The sequence below is a fragment of the Columba livia genome, chromosome 1, assembly GCF_036013475.1.
Source record: "Columba livia isolate bColLiv1 breed racing homer chromosome 1, bColLiv1.pat.W.v2, whole genome shotgun sequence".
In the NCBI taxonomy this organism is placed as follows: Eukaryota; Metazoa; Chordata; class Aves; order Columbiformes; family Columbidae; genus Columba; species Columba livia.
The window spans coordinates 163,549,033-163,566,532 of NC_088602.1; positions in this window are offsets into that span (position 1 = coordinate 163,549,033).

Sequence of the window (17,500 nt, forward strand, 5' to 3'; positions counted from 1 at the left end):
AGTTAGAAAGCACTATTAGGGTCTAGACAGGAAAACATCCAAAAAACTCATTGTTCCTTTCTCAGTACCATAGTTTTGACACCTAGGTCATGGTAAAGATACTTAACCTCTAAGAAGGTATGATTAAAACTAACATCTGCAGGGAAGATACATCTGTTGCATGATAAGTTGAAATAGTGTAAACACATTTTTAAATAGTAAATGATCACATCTAATTTTTTCAAATTGTTTTGCAGTGACTTGGTGATAAAGAAAATCATTCTGCTTCTGCACTGAGGCTCATAACGGTGTCTTTTATCTGAAGTATTATATCCACACAGAAATCATAGAATAAGAAAGGGAGCAAAGGAGCTTTGTTTTCTTTTTATTTATTTCAGTAGCATTTTACAATATACTGGGCTGTTTTATATGTACTAGACTTTGCAAACCATGTCAAGACAGCTTGCAGAAAACTCATTTTTTATTTAGGAAATGTATGCTTAATGGCTTTAGTGTCTGAAGTTTCATCTGAATCAAATTTTGTGTAGTGCCAGCTTTGGTTTCATTTCATTTGGAATCTGGCAGAAAGGAAGTCACAGAGGGGAAAACAACAAAACCCCACATTCCTTGTTTATATCCTTTCTCCCAGCCACAGTTGAGGCAGACGATGAATTAATTATGAGTCCATATGAAGCCAATAACTTAGTGACTGAGGTTTTTATGTGTTTTGATGTTTTATTACAATATTGTACTCGGCGATTATATTTCCCTTGTTTTTGCTTGCATTCAGAGTTGCAAAGATCTATGTGCATGTGTTTCTCAGGGTTTTTTTAAACAGATGAGTTATCTGAATGTAGTTAATTTTAGTGCTAAATATGTTCATTTGGTACATATTCAAGTAGTTGCTCTGAAAAACAAAAATACCAAAGGGGAATGCTGAATAGCTTATTTAGGTCTAAGAACTGCAATTCCCCTGCAGGTCCAAATGAGCTATGGGAATTAATACTTTCTTTATCTCTGGAAATAAAAACAGACCTGTGACATCAGTTATGGATGTGTCTTTATGGATCAAAAGAGAGTATATACAAATAATTATACAGCAATTGCATTCAATATTGTCCCAGAAACAGATGTAAATCACATTGTAACCTCACAAAAGAGCAGTAAATAAGTAGAAAGTTACTGTTAAAGAGGAACATGAATCATTGAATAAATGATCACAGTGCTACAATGTTTGTCACAATACAGTCAAATACCAGAGACCTGTGTCCAAGAATTCGTATGCAGGTTACATCCTTAGGATACAAGTCTATTGACTCAGAAGGGTTTCAACAATCTTATAATAGAATGGTTTCTGTTGGAAAGGTTGTTAAAGAGCATCTAGTTCCAACCCCCCTGCAATGGGCAGGGACACCTTCCACTAGACCAGGTTGCTCAAAGCCCCATCCAGCCTGGCCTTGAACATTTCCATGATGAGGCAACCACAGCTTCTCTGGGCAACATGTTCCAGGGCATCATCACTCATGGTGAAGAATTTCTTTTTCATATCTAATCTAAACCTACCCTCTTTCAGTTTATAGCCATTACCCCTTGTCTTAACACTACCTGCCCTCATAGTGAGTCCCTCTTCAGCTTTCTCGTAGGCCCCTTTTAGGTACTGGAAAGCTGTTATAAGGTCTCCCCAGAGCATTCTCTTCTCCAGGCTGAACAAGCCCAACTTTCTCAGCCTGTCTTCATAGGAGAGGTGCTCCAGCCCTCTGATCATCTTTGTGGCCCTCTTCTGGACTCGCTTGAACAAGTCTATGTTCTTCTTACATGGCGGCCTCAGAGCTGAATGCAATGCTTCAAGTAGGGTCTCACAGGAGTAGAGTAGAGGCGGAAAATCACCTCCCTCAACCTGCTGGTCACACTTCTTTTGATGCAGCCCAGGACACAGTTGGCTTCCTGGGCTGCAAACTTACTTTGCTGTGTTGTTTTGAGCTTCTCATCAACCAACACCCTCATGTTTTTCTCCTCAGGCTGCTCTCAATCCATTCTCTGCCCAGCCTGTGTTTAAACTTGGAATGATCCTGACCTATGTGCAGGACCTTGCACTTGACCTTTTTGAACTTCATGCGGTTCACACAGTCCCACCTCTCAAGCCTGTCAAGGTCCCTCTGGATGTCATCCCTTCCCTACAGCATGTCCACCACACAGCTTGGTGTCACCAGCTAACTTGCTGAGGGTGCACTCAATCCCACTGTCCATGTCACCAACAAAGATGTTAAACAGCACTGGTCCCAATACTGACTTCTGAGGAACACCACTCGTCACTGATCTCCATGTGGATATTGAGCCATTGATCACAACTCTTTGAGTAATTGTCTCATGACTCTTCGAAATATCTTCTGAAAGAGGTAACAATAACCTTAAAAGATCTAAAATAGGAATATCGAGTTTACATTGGAAATGAAGTCGTCTCTGCAACATCAGGCGCTGCTCAAATGGCCTACCGTGTCTCACATAATCAGTTCCTTCTATGTGGACACTGATACTGCAACTCCCTACACAGGGGTTTAGCTGATACAGCACAGCTACGTGACCAAGGCTTAGATCTACTAAGAACATTGCTGCTAAGCTGAAAAAAAAAGTCAGTAAGCTAAAGCCACTCCAGATAACAGAAGCAAAAAAAAAAGAGTGTAGCTGTTGAGATAGTGAGTGGCTCAAGTATTCAGGAGGAAAAATACTGACATGAAAGGATATAAATCTCTTAAGCTCTATATATCCTGTTTTCATTGTGCATAGTAATAGACCTCAAACAAAAGTGACCTAGCGAGCTGAATTACAGATAGCATCCTACTGCAGGCAGTGTAGGACTTCCAGCTTTAACAATTCCTTGGGTTTGATGCAAGCCAGCAGTGTAAAATTTGATAGCCTGTCATACTGAGAAGGTAAGAGTACATTATTTAGACATACTTTTTGAGCTTAGCTCCATGAATGCAAGCTTCTCTCAAGGAAAGGATAGCTTTGATTTTTAAAGAGAAGCAGTAATAACATTAGAATGCCTCCATGCTAACAGTAGCATCTTGCCCAGGCTGGCAACGACCTTGTAAGCAAAGGACGCAGAACAGCTTTGTGAACAGCTGCCATGACAATACAGGATTGTGCTTGACAGTGGTATGAAAGAAAAGTGCACTGCAGAATGCCTTAACTTTCTGAAGTAAAGAGGATTTTTTTAGCCATGTTTAAAACATGCTTGTATATTATTTTCCCAAAGCAGAAAGAGCATGCCAGAAGATTCACCCCACAAAGGTAACAGCCTAGACAATGCTTAGGTGGTACCCATATCAAAGACAGCAAAATATTTCATATTTTGGCCAAAAAATACTTCCTTGTTGGGGTATTTGATTTCATCAAGAAGTTTTGAAAATGAAAATGAGCAACCTACAAATTGCAAGTCTCAAATCTTTGAATTCTAAAAGTGACTTAAGAGTGAGCTGGACAAAATTTCATGTGAAGGTGTTTTCAGAAGTGTAGAGGTTGTTGAGGTGGAAGACTAAGGAGCTCAGTGATTTAAGAGTAAAAACACTAACATAAAAGGGCAAAAGGCTTCAAGGGAAAAATGAATAAGGAAAGCAGACAATAAGACAGCAACTCAACAAGATGAAGGATTAGCCTTTAACAACAAGCAACAGAGGCTAATACCTCCCCACTTGGTGGGCAACTGCTGGTCTGGCAGACACTCCCTTCACTGGACATACTGAGCATATTAATACTTAGCCTCCTAGGTAATTAATATTAACTCTTTATTTTGTGCAGCCGCCAATAAGATGCAGAGCCTCTCTGTGACTGGTAAAAGATCCCACAGTGGGTGGAAAGAAAGCTCTCAGCAGAGTGTACTGGTGTCCTGGCTGTATCCTATTTTCTTTCCAGCTAAGTTAACTTTGAATTATTTAAAAGATAATGAGATGACAGAGACATATTTTCCACGTCCTATTATTTTAACTGTCAGGAAATAATCTAAGACGAAAGCAGCACCACACTGCCTATCACTACCTTCTCTTTCTATAGCAGTCATGTTTTGAAAATTCAGTTATTAGCTCACATTTGTCCTTTCAGAGAGTGCTGAAAAAAGTTAGGGGACTACTCTCACTATAAGAGTTTATTTTCTGAATTTCAAGCAGAATCACGTCCTTTGCCGAAGAACAGTCTGACTTCAGCACTGAAGCTCGACAGAGGAAACGGGGATTAGATGTTGTACTTACTGTTTCCCACTAGCTCCAGGTGGCCACCAACCAAGCTTGGGAGGTTTTGTTTTTTTAATTCACTTTCTGAAGTTCTAGTTCTCCAAACACACTGGACAAAGATCCTCATCAGCATTCAAAAGCCTTTCTGAGACCATTCACCTACAGTTTTAGGATTTTGAGTGTGTGAAATTATGGACACGTGCAAACTGTTGCAGGATTGGAGCTTGGCCTAATGCATATTTTCAGAGATAGAACAACTGATTTGTTTTGCTAATTTCAAGGACAAGCCCTCAAAACTAAGACAAATGTATATAGTATACATTAAAATCCACATAGATGAAAACACTTTGAGTCTTATTAAAAGTCCTCTTGCTTCAGACATCAAACCCATAGAGGCAAAATTAAAAAAAAAAAAAAAAAGTCAACCAACAAACCAACTCTCTTTATTCCATGGAAATCTTAAATATTTATTACAAATTGGTAGGATTGAATCACTTGGGGAATCAATAATTAATTAGCAGAAATGTTTCAGATCTCTCATAAATATCAAAGGCTTTTAATAATTACTTTACAAATCCAGATCAGCACAAGTCATGAAGGCTTTAAACATTGTGGGAGGTGGAAACAAGCTAAGAAGTTGAGAATTATAAGATTTATAAAAAATGAATCAAATATGTTTTAATTCTATACTACTTTGTTACAAAGAAGATTAATACTATAAGCATGATGTAGCATGCATCTTCTGCTGCCCATTGGAGTTGACAACAAAGCTTTTCACAGCTTTAATGAGGCAGAACCAGGCCTATAGAAAGGTCACAGTATCGATGATACAGAGTTCAAGTATTATTAATAGCACTTCAAAGCAAGTGAGTTAGTAGCTGATTTTCAAAAGTAAACTTACTTTTGAATCTTATAAAAAACATATTAAAGGTTTATGAAATACCATTTTATGTGAGCAAATTAGTAAGGCTCTAGAGAACTAAGTTCAAATATTAAAAAATAAAAAACAACAACATTTTTCCCCCCATGCAAGACTGGAAAAACCTAATAATAAAAAAACTCACCATATGTTCTTAAAGAAAAGCAAATTGTTTCAACTGGAGTGGCAGTGTTGACCATTTCTAATTATTAAAACAAAAAAAAAGGCATAAGAAAGGCATTATAACTAGACAACATCACTTAAACCCTAGTTCTGACAGTTGCCTGCAAGGGCAGGATATCCATGAAGAGTCTTTATACTGTATGCAAAAAGTAGGAGATTTGCTCTTAATTCATTAGATTTCTATATAAAGGCTGTGCAATCTTCTGTTACAGTTCTTGAAACCAATATTTTCATAAAGAAAAACACAATAAAAAAAATTAGAGTAGAAAGTCTTGTCCAAGCTAAACTGGTTTTATTAAACATAAGTATGTCTAAGTCCCATTTTTCTCCTGTTGGTAGAAGACAGACAAAAAACTGTGAATAACTAAACAGTTCACTGTCAAGTATGCTATTTTTTGTATAATATAGATATGAAAAAAAAATCCTGTGAAGCTCTAAGAACAGGAATCTCTAATATACACTGTTTTGCACCAAAATCAGAGGACACACAGATGCTGAAGAGCTAAGGCAAGATTAAGATATTCTCCTTGAACGAGAGATTAGTGACAATACTAGCATGCCTCTACTTCATTCTACAAAAATAGTGGCAGTACAATAACCACAGTAAAAGTCAGCACAGTTTGATTAAACAACCATTATCTATCTGTTTGTGTTGGCCTTTCTTTTTTAACTAGGAGATAGCCAGCTAACATTTCATGGAAGTTAATAGTTATGTAATCCCAATGTCTTTATGCTTATAGACTGCTTGATACTTTCATTTATTTCTATCATCTTAAGCTGGTGCATCTGAAATCTCTTCCTTTTCCATTTACTACTCTGTGTTTGTCAGTAACATGAACACAGTTAATTCCAGCACTTGGAACCTAAACATGAATACACAGGTTCATAATGTTAGGCAGGCGAAACCCAGAAACAAATTGAAAAGGTACTTGACACCATTTATGTGGATATTAATTAAAGGCTTTTAAAACAAGGACTTCCTATCTTAACATGAAAGAACAGATTCCACTAAAATACTCACAGTTTTTCATTGGCAACAGATGTTAACAACTTTAATGGTTAATATTGTTAGATCTAGAATTTTAAAAATTGAAGTATTTTAGTGAGGCTGGCAGGCTAGGAGTGTTTAAAAGGAGCAAAGACCAAGTTCTGAAGAACATATGGGCTAGAAACAAATCTGTTGTGCATTTGCCTTCCTGAATAAATACCTTATCCACTTCACCACATCCATGCTATCTAAGATCATAAATCCTGCATTATTCTCAGAAGCCTTATAATTATTTGGGGCAGGATCTGTTCAGTTCATCTCTAACGGCTCTAATCCCCCAGAAACTAATAGTTTATTTACTAATGAATCTGTCCTCACTGGAAATACTATACTCAGTATTCACCTTCAACTTTCATCAAACCGCTTTTAGATTTTTGCTTGAATCCCTTTGTATCAAGACTATCCATATTAAGCATATTTTCTTTTTTAAAAATTATAGTTCTGTCTGAGAGGAAAAAATATATTTTTGGAATTCAGTTTGTGTGTGTGTGTGTGTGTGTGTTGATGCAACTGGAATATATCCACATACCATTAACTACGACTTGTGCATGTAACAGATTCTGCTAACAAGTATTACGAGGCAAATAATAGGAGAAAGAGGATTTGTTTCTAAATAGTAGAAGATACTCAAAATCCAGGTCTTTTTGCAAGCCTTATAAGTTGGACTTCTGCAGCACCAGGTTGCAGAACCTTGTTCTAACAAACCAGGAACTGGTTGGAGATGTCATGGTTGTGGGCAGCCTTGGCTGCAATGACCATGAGATGGTGGAGTTCAGGATCCTGCGTGGAGGAAGCAGGACAATAAGTAGGACTAAAAACATGAACTTTGGCAGTGTGAATTTTGGTCTCTTCAAAGTCTTGCTTGGAAGAATCCCATGGGATAGGGCTCTAGAATGTAGGGGGGTCCAAGAGAGCTGGATAATACTCAAACATCACTTCGTCCAAGCCCAATACAGATGCATCCCTATGAGGAAGAAATAAAGTAAAGGGAGTAAGAGGCCAGCATAGATAAGTAGAGAACTCCAGTCAAAACTCAGGTAGAAGAAGGATGTTTATGTTATGTGGAAAAAAGGAACAGAACACCCAGGAGGAATACAAGGAGGCTGTTAAGAGTATGCAGGGATGCAGTGAGGAAGGCCAAGCTCATCCTGGAAGCAAATCTGGCCAAGAATGTTGAGGACAACAAGAAGGGCTTCTTCAAGTATATCAGCAGCAAAAGGAAGATCAGAGAAAATGTGGGTCCGCTGCTGAATGAGGAGGGTGACCTGGTGATGGATGATACAGAGAAGGCAGAGTTACTGAATGCCTTCTTCACTTCCATCTTTACTGCTAAGACCGGCCCTCAGGTATCCCAGACCCCAGATCCTGTGAAAGTCTGGCAAAAGGAAGACTTTTCCTTGGTTGAGGAAGATCAGGTTAGAGATTGTTTACACAAACTGGACATCCACAAATCCATGGGCCCTGACGGGATGCACCCATGAGTGCTGAGAGAGGTGGCAGATGTTATTGCTAAGCCACTCTCCATCATCTTTGAAAGGTCTTGAAGAACAGGAGAGATGTCTGAGGACTGGAAGAAAGCCAACATCACTCCAGTCTTCAAAAAGGGCAAGAAGGACGACCCAGGAAACTACAGGCCAGTCAGCCTCACCTCCATACCTGAAGAGGTGATGGAGCAGCTCATTCTGGACATCATGTCCAAGCATGTGGAGGAAAAGAAGGTTATCAGAAGTAGTCAGTATGGGCTCACCAAGGGGAAATCATGTTTTACCAACCTGCTAGACACCTGTGATGGTATGACTGGCTCGGTAGATGAGGGAAGAATCGTGGACGTTGTTTACCTTGACTTCAGTAAGGCTATTGACACAGGCGAGATGCATCATGAACTAGCTGGATGGCAGAGTTCAGAGGGTTGTAATCAATGGTGCAAAGTCTGGTTGGAGACGTGTAGTCAGTGGGGTTCCCCAGGGATCAGTGTTAGGTCCAGTACTGGTCAACCTATTTATCAGTGATCTGGATGAAGAGACTGAGTGCACCCTCAGCAGGTTTGCTGATGATACCAAACTGGGAGGATGGGCAGGCACACCAGAAGGCTGTGCTGCCATTCAGCAAGACCTGGACAGTTTGAAGGACTGGACAGGGAAGAACCTAATGAAGTTCAACAAGGGCAAGTGTAGGGTCCTGCACCTGATGAGGAATATCCCCAAGCACCAGTACAGTTTAGGGTCTGGAGTACTGCATCCAGTTCTGGGCTCCCCAGTTCAAGAAGGACAAGGAGTTACTGGATGGAGTCCAGCAGAGACCTGTAAAGATGATCAGAGGCCTAGAACACCACTCTTATGAGGAGAGACTGAGACAGCTGGGTCTGTTCAGCCTGGAGAAGAGAAGGCTGAGAGGGGATTTCATCAATGTGTATAAATATCTCACAGGTGGATGCCAAGACGATAGGACCAGGTTCCTTCAAGTGATGTCCAATGACAGGATGAGGGGCAATGAGCACAGACTGAAGCACAGGAGGTTCCATCTGAATATGAGGAAAAACTTCTTTACTTTGAGGGCGACAGAGCCCTGGAACAGGCTGCCTAGAGAGGTTGTGGAGTCTCCTTCTCTGGAGACATTCAAGACCTGCCTGGACACATTCCTGTGCAATCTGGTCCAGGTGAACCTGCTTTAGCAGGTGGGTTGGACTAGATGATCTCCAGAGTTCCTTTCCAATCCTTAACATTCTGTGATTCCATGTTAAAAACAACTCCTGTTATTTCCCCTCCTAAATGTATGCACTATAATCAGTTTAAGATGAATCTGAAGAACTTTGCAAATGCCTCTTTTCTATCATGCATATTCACTCAAACATTGTCATTTCTATATTTTAATCATCCCTTTTACCGGCCTTGGGAGAAGTTAAGCAGGTTTTTATCTAATCTTTGTAAATAAGAGCCTAGCTGCCACTGAAACAGCACACATCAGTAAGACAACTGCCACAGGAATTTGACAGGGAGGGCAAGAGAGAGATCTCAAAGGGATTTATTTAGGGTCATCCCCTCCCAAAGAAAAGGTATTTAAATACAGCTATTGAGATAAAGAGTATGCTAAAATGGCCTTAATTCGAAAGTTGTACTTGTCACTCTCTGCTCCCATCCTGCTTTCAGTTTAGGAAACAAAACTACATTCGTTTGATAACATATTTGGAAAAGCCTCTTTCTCTCTGGTTTTCTTCTCCCTCCTCTCTTTTCCAAAGTCCATCAGTCTAAGGCATTATCATCAATTATCCCACAGAAGACATCAAAATCCTATGTTCTATCTCGAGTAAAACAAAAAACAAGGATATAACGTTCCTTGTGTTTTTGTTGTAGTTTTTTTCAGACATCCAACAGCATAAGCTATCAGACTTCTGAAAAGGCAAGTATTCCTCAGATAAATCATACGTGCAAGTAAGTTCAGTGTTAAGTTTACCTTTGATCTGTGCATACTTAACAAATCTGACACATCAGACACACTCAGCATGCAGTAAAGAATCTCTTAGAAACTGCACAGCGGATCTATCCCAGCCTATGAACACTTGCAATCAGTACCACAGTCAGTAAACAAAAGGATTAAAATACCTGGTGGAATAGAAAGGGACTGGTAATAAGTGCATGACCCTGCAGGGAGGTGTGGAGGTACAGAAGTCTGGGCATTTATTCCAACCCGAATAGTTGAGTCTATTTGTCACTTTATTCAGTTGCCAAAAATCTCTTTATTGTCAAAACATGCTTCATTGCAAAGGTATGCATTTTATATGTTACTTCTTTGCTTGCAAGAAGAGAACGCAAAAGCATTTCTCTCTCCCGCATTCCATTACACCTCAGTAGTTTGAATTTGCACCAAATATTTGGAAGTTATCTGTATTCCTTCATGCAAAAATTACAAGGTGTTAATAAATAGACATGCATAATTTAGATTTTATGCTATAGTCCACCCTCTTTAGTTAAGAGTGAATGCAATTAACTGTAGTATCTGGCATAGATTCATTCTGGACATTTATCAGGAAGAAGAAACAACAGAACTAGACTAAAGCATCTGGATAAGAGGTAAGATAAGAGCTAGCATTTGCCAGTGGAGTTCCTGGTGGAGCCCCCACACAGCTACTATTTCTTGGTGAAAAAGCCTCACTCTGTTGTAGAGTTACTTCCTGGTTTACAGGAGTATGTGGGTTGTGCCTACCCAGCGCAATATGAACTAAATCCTATGCTAAACCTGTCTGTATTTCACCAAAAAGGCTGTAATGTGTTGATTACCTCTTCACAAAATAGTTTCTGTTTTCTTCACTCTGACAGATTTACACTATTTTCTCTCAATCTGTATTTTACATCATCTCAAATGCAGGTATCCTACTGTTTTCTTTCCCCATGATTCATCAATTCTAACGCTTCCATTTCCAGCACGTCCTTTTGCCCACAGTGGATATCATGCAATGAAAATTAAAGTCTTGATCTTCTTAAACTCTGAAGTTGAGATTATATAACAGCATTCAGTTCATGAGTGATTCATTCATAGAGCGGAGGTTGGACAGAAAGTAATATAATTACAATGATTGCCTGTGAGACCTCGAGAGGCAGAACCTTGCAAGACTTGAGAGTTTAACCTTATAAAAGATGTAGCAGAGTCTCACAGGAGGAGATCAGGCAAGGCCAGAGAAGACTGGCCACAAAATAATTGATTGTTACTGAACTGTTTTCTACTGGCAAAATGAAAATGTATTTAACGTATTTATTAAGTATTGACACAACGGTGACAGCGGACATTTATGAAAAGTTTAGTGAAGTACAATAGCACTTTTTTCTCTGCTTCAGTACAGAGTATCAAGGGCAGAAGATACTAAGAAAGAATAAGACTTTGTCACTATTTAGCAGCTCAAATGAAGCAATAATAGCAGGATTTATTCTAAGTCAAAGCCCTAGAAGTACAAATAAACAGTTACCTTGTGTTTTATTTTATTGCTACACTCTATGATTCGTTCTAGTTTTTAATCTTCTTTTAGAAATAAACCGGCTCCCAAAGGAAACAGCCACAGAAGCTTCATGTTTTTGTATTCATGCTTCCATCTTGTGCAAAACAATGGTTTTCACTGCCAGAAAACTTGTAGAATGAAAGAAGAACAGGAGTATAACAAAATATCGAAGTTCCCATAAATGCTAGGAAAACGTAGGCAGCCAAATACAAGGGGAAAACAAACAAACAAACAAACAAAGAGCCTTTGTCTAATTCTGCCCCGTCTTCCCAAGTCGCAATAAGTACTCAGTTACTATTAAGTGTCAAAGAACTCACAGAAGTCCTCAAGCTCAGGATGCAATTCCAGAAAAAGCTCTTTAAAATCGTCAAGTTGTTCATCCTTTTCTTTTGCAAACTTTTAACTTTCTAATATATAAAAGCCACTTGTAGGCTAGAAGCTGTAGTTGTAAACATCTAGTCTGAACTCAATGACCATAAAATAACATCTATTTGCATCAAATTCACAACATTGTTTTTCCTCCTTCTTTTGACTTGTTCTCCTACAAGTTCTTCACCTGTTAGTACCTGTCTTGCACACCTCAGTCATGCACATATTTTCATTTTTTTATTCCTTGATTTTATTTTAGATTTTTCCCTCCATCAATTTTCTATGTTTTTCTCTCTCCCTATTTAACAAAACACTTACAGTTTCATAAACTTTGTCAGAGTGGCAAGTCTCAAATGTTATTCTAACAAGAGTAGTATAAATAAAATCTAAATAGGTTAATAAACCCCTGAGTGCAAACAGGTGACACACCCTAGGTAGACAGGAGTGGATTTGGATTGACAATCACAGAGATCACTATTTGAAGGAGCACCTGCAATGTTCTCTATGTTCAATATGCATGCAGAGGAAAGGATGCTCCCATTCTTTACAGACAAAATGCTGAATACAAAGGGCACTTCACAGGAAGAAGAAGGAGGTACTTCCAGCTTCTGTAATTGGTACAGAAGCTCTGCTGCTTTTCTCACATTTCATGTCTGGCCAGCTTCCAATCCAGCTGCTCCTGAGGACCTTCTTGGATGCATTTTCACTGTATCTACCTGGCAGCCCAGGTGTCTATTCATGCTTGGGGACTGTATAAAGCAGAAGTTGCCAAAGGGTCAGGTAGAAAGTACATCATTTGAGTTATCCAGTGGATTTTTTTCTTGTGTGATGAGTCTTCCTCATCTATTTTGCCTCCAACATCTCCCAAACAACTTCTGTGATTCATGTTTTGTCTCTACCTGGCCCACACCTAGCACTTTCCCTATCTTGGTTACGCTTTGATTAACATGGCTACCTTGATTTTTTATTCCAAAAATGAGCCTAAATCTTGATCACTTCTCACTCCTCACAGTTTGTGGGAGGTTACACTGAGACCTCCCTTCTTTCCCATCAGCCTAAACAACACCATAGGATACCTCCCCATACCGGTCCCCAGGTGATGCCTCAGAGAGTGACTGTAAACTGCTGCAGCCTTTTATGCTACCTGGAATTTTCTCTTTGTCTAATTTACAGCTCACACTGCAAAGACAACTGTCCTCTTGAGGCCTGGACCACAAAAACTGTTTTCCCCAATGCTCCCAGGAATGGCATAGCCATTTTACATTTGTAAGTGAAAATCCTGGGGGCAGGTGAGAGGGGAGAAACCGCAAAGCAGAAAAGAAGTCTAACCTAAGGGTAGCAAAAGTGTCAGCTTACACGAATGGCACCATTTACCCAATGGCTCTCACACTTCTGCAGTTAAATTTCATTCAGCTACAAAAAAAAAAAACCCACTATGCAAAATAAGCAGTGTTTATGCACTTTCCCCCCACCCAGCACAGAGGCTGAGCAGGATGCTGCCACTTCTCATGCTTCATTAACATGCTTATCTGCTAAACTCTGCTCAGCCATACCTCAGCAATCCTGACTGCAAGCTCTGCATTTGCCAAGGTGCTGTTAATAAATTGATCAAAAGAGTCAAGCTTGCACAAGAATCATAGACAAGTTGATTTGATTCCTCCTTATTTTTAATATTGATCAATCCTCAGGAAAGAAAAATAAAACAAAAAATCTGATATTTCTAGAGGCCTGGTTGAGTTTTTGGTGTTAGCAGCTCATAGGACTTGTTTTGTTTTGTTTTGTTTGTTTTTTTCGTAGTGAATTCACTATTAATATTAGCAGATTAATCAGAGATAACACTCAGTTATACCACATTTACATCCCTTTGCAAGAGCAATATTCAGTAGGATGTGTAATGCCTCCCCTTTGGGAGGAAGAGTTTCTTTTGACACTTGCTTTTTAATCATGCATCCAGGACATGAGTGAGCAAGCTATCATGAGTAGGCTTTCTCCTGGACAGTACTGCTCCAGGAAGCAATAGAAAGGTAAATTGGAATATAACTTGTGTTGCTATTGAGGTACAAAAGTATGCATAGAATTATTCCTACTTCAATGCATTAGTAGCTGACAAATTTATTTTATGAGCAAGTAGTAGCAAGAAGGATTGAGCAGGGAACCTGACAGAAGACAGCTGTTTAATCTACCAGAAAAATGAATCTAGTTTAATCCATGTTATTTGTTTTACAAGCAGCAAACTGTTACACAGCAAAAGCCCAAGAGGCTAAACTGATCTCTCAGCACTTGCTTACCAGACGTAGAAAATCTTCATTCATGAAATCTAGATCATTTATCCATTTAACTGTCTTTCTGTGCTGATCAGTCTAATATTAAACTTACTTTTGGTGGCAAAAAAAAACTTTTAAAAAAATTTTCATTGTTACAATATATTTTACTTTTTTTTTTTTTCTTCTCTGTGTGTTATTTGCTCTTTGTAGGAGACAGCTTGTGTTGTTTGGCTGGTGTGCTCAACTCACGACATAGTTTGCAGACAAGTGGTAGAAAGGCCAATTAAAAGCACAAAAGAAAAAAATAACAAAAGCCCAAAATATTGAGCATTTCCACAGCAGCCAAAAGGTTAGTTTTTCAGGAAGCCTTCAGGTCCTTTAAACACATAGCATTTAAGCAAAAGCCACAGACAGTTTTATAGAACTGGGATTAGCAATGCAAATGAAGGAAGATATTTTGCCATGTCTTGTCCTAAGCCACAGTGCTGACCACTTATGTATCAGATGATTTTTAGGGTAATACTAGGAAATAATGTATTCATATTCATAGTCTGCAGTAAAACCTTGGCTTCTGAGGCACAATTCTTTGAAATAACTGAGGACATGTCACCTTCTCATTAGTATTTGCTCCTCCAGTAATTTGCAGCTGGAGTGTGTAATTGTGAGAACACAGAGGGGGTCACACCGATGACGAAGAGGACAGGTCTCTGTGGAGAAGACATTATCTCCCTGCCTCCCCTGGACAGCTGCTTGTGCAGTGTGTTCACTGAGTCCCAGACCAAATTTCAAGCTGTGCTCCTTTGGGAGAAGCATGACTGCAGTACCACTGCCTGCCTGCTTCACCGAGCTCAAAAAGAAAAGATAATGATAGACATGGGAAAGAATAATCTGACCTACTAATACGCCTTACAGGGCTCTGAATTATCTGCAATCATAGAGGGGAAAAAAGGACTGGAATACTTCTCTGAACAACTCAATAACAGTCTCTGCTCAATACCTGGCATCGATCAAAAGAGCAAACAGAATGTTAGGATGCAAACGGAACGGTGTTGAAAGCGATATTGAAAGAGAACACCATCATATAAATCAATGAGAGCTTCCTCTGAACCGCTGTTCTGCCCTGATCACTTCATCAAAAAAGGATGTGGCATAAGGTTTACAGACAGACAACAAAAATGAAGAGAGGCTGGGGGAAACGTCGATTATGTGGAGAATGAAATGACTGGGACTGTTCAGCTTTGAGAGGTACTATTTAGAGTGCCATGAATAATACATTTGCTAAATTGAACTTAGGGAGAGCTGGGAATTTTCTAACTGCCTAGTTCCAGCAGAAAATGCGAATTTGTCAAAACAGAAGTTTTCTGGGAATGCATAATTAAAAAAAAAAAAAAAAAAATCAAAGGAATCACAGCCAAGGTTTCTGCCTGTCAGGGACATTTCTAGCATTAGAAACATGCCTTATTTGCTCCAATCAGGCTATCTGGGATCCCAGCTTTCTGTGGCAGATCTGTGTCATGGGCCTCCTCAGACATAGGACAAGTGATTATTTAGGCTCAAAACTCTAGGGAAAATGCACTCTAGGGACAAACAAGAATTTGAAATTCAGAATTTTCAGTGCTCTGGGAGCTGTGGATCTGATATCACTGTGCTTGTAGAAAGCCAGGAAGTCTTAAATCCCCCCAGGTTGAGTCTCTCAGGATTTCAGGAGTATGGCTTGAGCATATACCATCCTTCATTGTTCATTTAGTGTACTCCTTTTATTAAAGGAAATGAGTAGGCACACACAGACTAGAATCCAAGGTGAACCAAAGAGTGCAGGCACTGTGTCTTTCCCAAGAAGCCTTCTAAGACAACACTGAATCCGCACCACTAGTCCTCCAAAGCCCAAAGAGCAACTTAGTCATAAGTCTCACCGTTTAGCTCTGTTCCTGTGGATTAGGTGCTGGACTGATAGTTCATGGTATCTGCAGGATCCAAGTAGTTCAGGCATTCCCAGTGAGAAAAGGCTTAGATGATCTCATTCATGTTTCCCACTATCTGTAAGAAGAGGGTTGGAGAAAAACTACAAATACCTTGATGAAAGCTTTTGCTGTCTTCATTTACATTTACCTACCTCAGAATTGTCAATGGCTGAGTAACCTTGTCAGAGGTAATAAGGGTATGTGGAATGATAGCCACCATCTTGAACTGTCACTCCCGAAATGCTTTTGAGTAATGCCAAAGTCATGGTGCTAGCTCTTAGCAGAAGGCCTCCCACTCTGTTCCTCCACATCCAAATATCTTCCTGCACCCATTGCTGGTCATTCCCTGTCCTGAGGATGATGTTGCCCCACCAACTGGACATTTCCTCTTCCTCGAGAAAGAAACTCTGATCAACAAATGGCAGATCACACAGAATCACAGAATGATTGGGGTTGGAAGTGACCTCTGGAGATCATCTAGTCCAACCCACCTGCTAAAGCAGATACACCTAGAGCAGACTGCACAGGAACGTGTCCAGGCGGGTCTTGAATGTCTCCAGAGAAGGAGACTCCACAACCTCCCTGGGCAGACTGTTCCAGTGTTCTGGCACCTTCGAGGCAAATAATTTTCTCCTCATATTCAGATGGAACCTCCTGTGCTTCAGTCTGTGCCCATTGCCCGTCATCCTATCATCGGGCACCACTGAAAGGACTCTGGTCCCATCCCCTTGACACCCACCCTTGAGATATTTATAAACATTGATGAGATCCCCTCTCAGCCTTCTCTTTTCCAGGCTGAACAGACCCAGCTGTCTCATTCTCTCCTCATAAGAGTGGTGCTCTAGGCTCCTAATCATCTTCGTAGCCTGCCACTAGACTCCATCCAGTAATTCCTTGTCCTTCTTAAACTGGGTAGTTCAGAACCGGACACTACTCTAGATGCAGCCTCACCAGGGCAGAGTAGAGGAGGAGAGGAGGAAAATCTCCTTCGACCTGCTGATCACACTCTTCTTAATGCATCCCAGGATACCATTTGCCTTCTTGTCCACAAGGCACATTGCTGACTCATGGTCAACCTGTTGTTGACCAGAATTCCCAAGTTCTTCTCTGCAGTGCTGCTTTCCAGCAGGGCAGATCAACTGCAGAGACTCTCAGACTATTATTAACCCACCTTTCTGATTTGGGAGAGTTGGGAACAGGTCATCAAGATGTCCATTGAAAGGTATGCTGCAGGTGCTGTCATTCCCTCACCTTTCACTGGATCTTTGTGGTAGTCAGCAGCAATTCAGGGAGCAGGAACTGCCATGTCATCTATAGGAAAGCTGGAAATGGATGAGCAGGAACAGAATTCATGCTTCATTGAAGGTGATGGTCATAGGGACAGTGCAATCATCTGCTGTGTGCGGCAGGTGAAAGGCCGCAGCAGCATGTGCTCATGAGGCCCACTATACTGATGGCAAAGCTTTGTAGGAAAAAATTTCCTTTGGGAGTGCTTGGTAATGCATCTGTTGTTCTCTGATATGTACAGTTACAACTTTCTACCCCTAATCTGGAGAACTTTGTC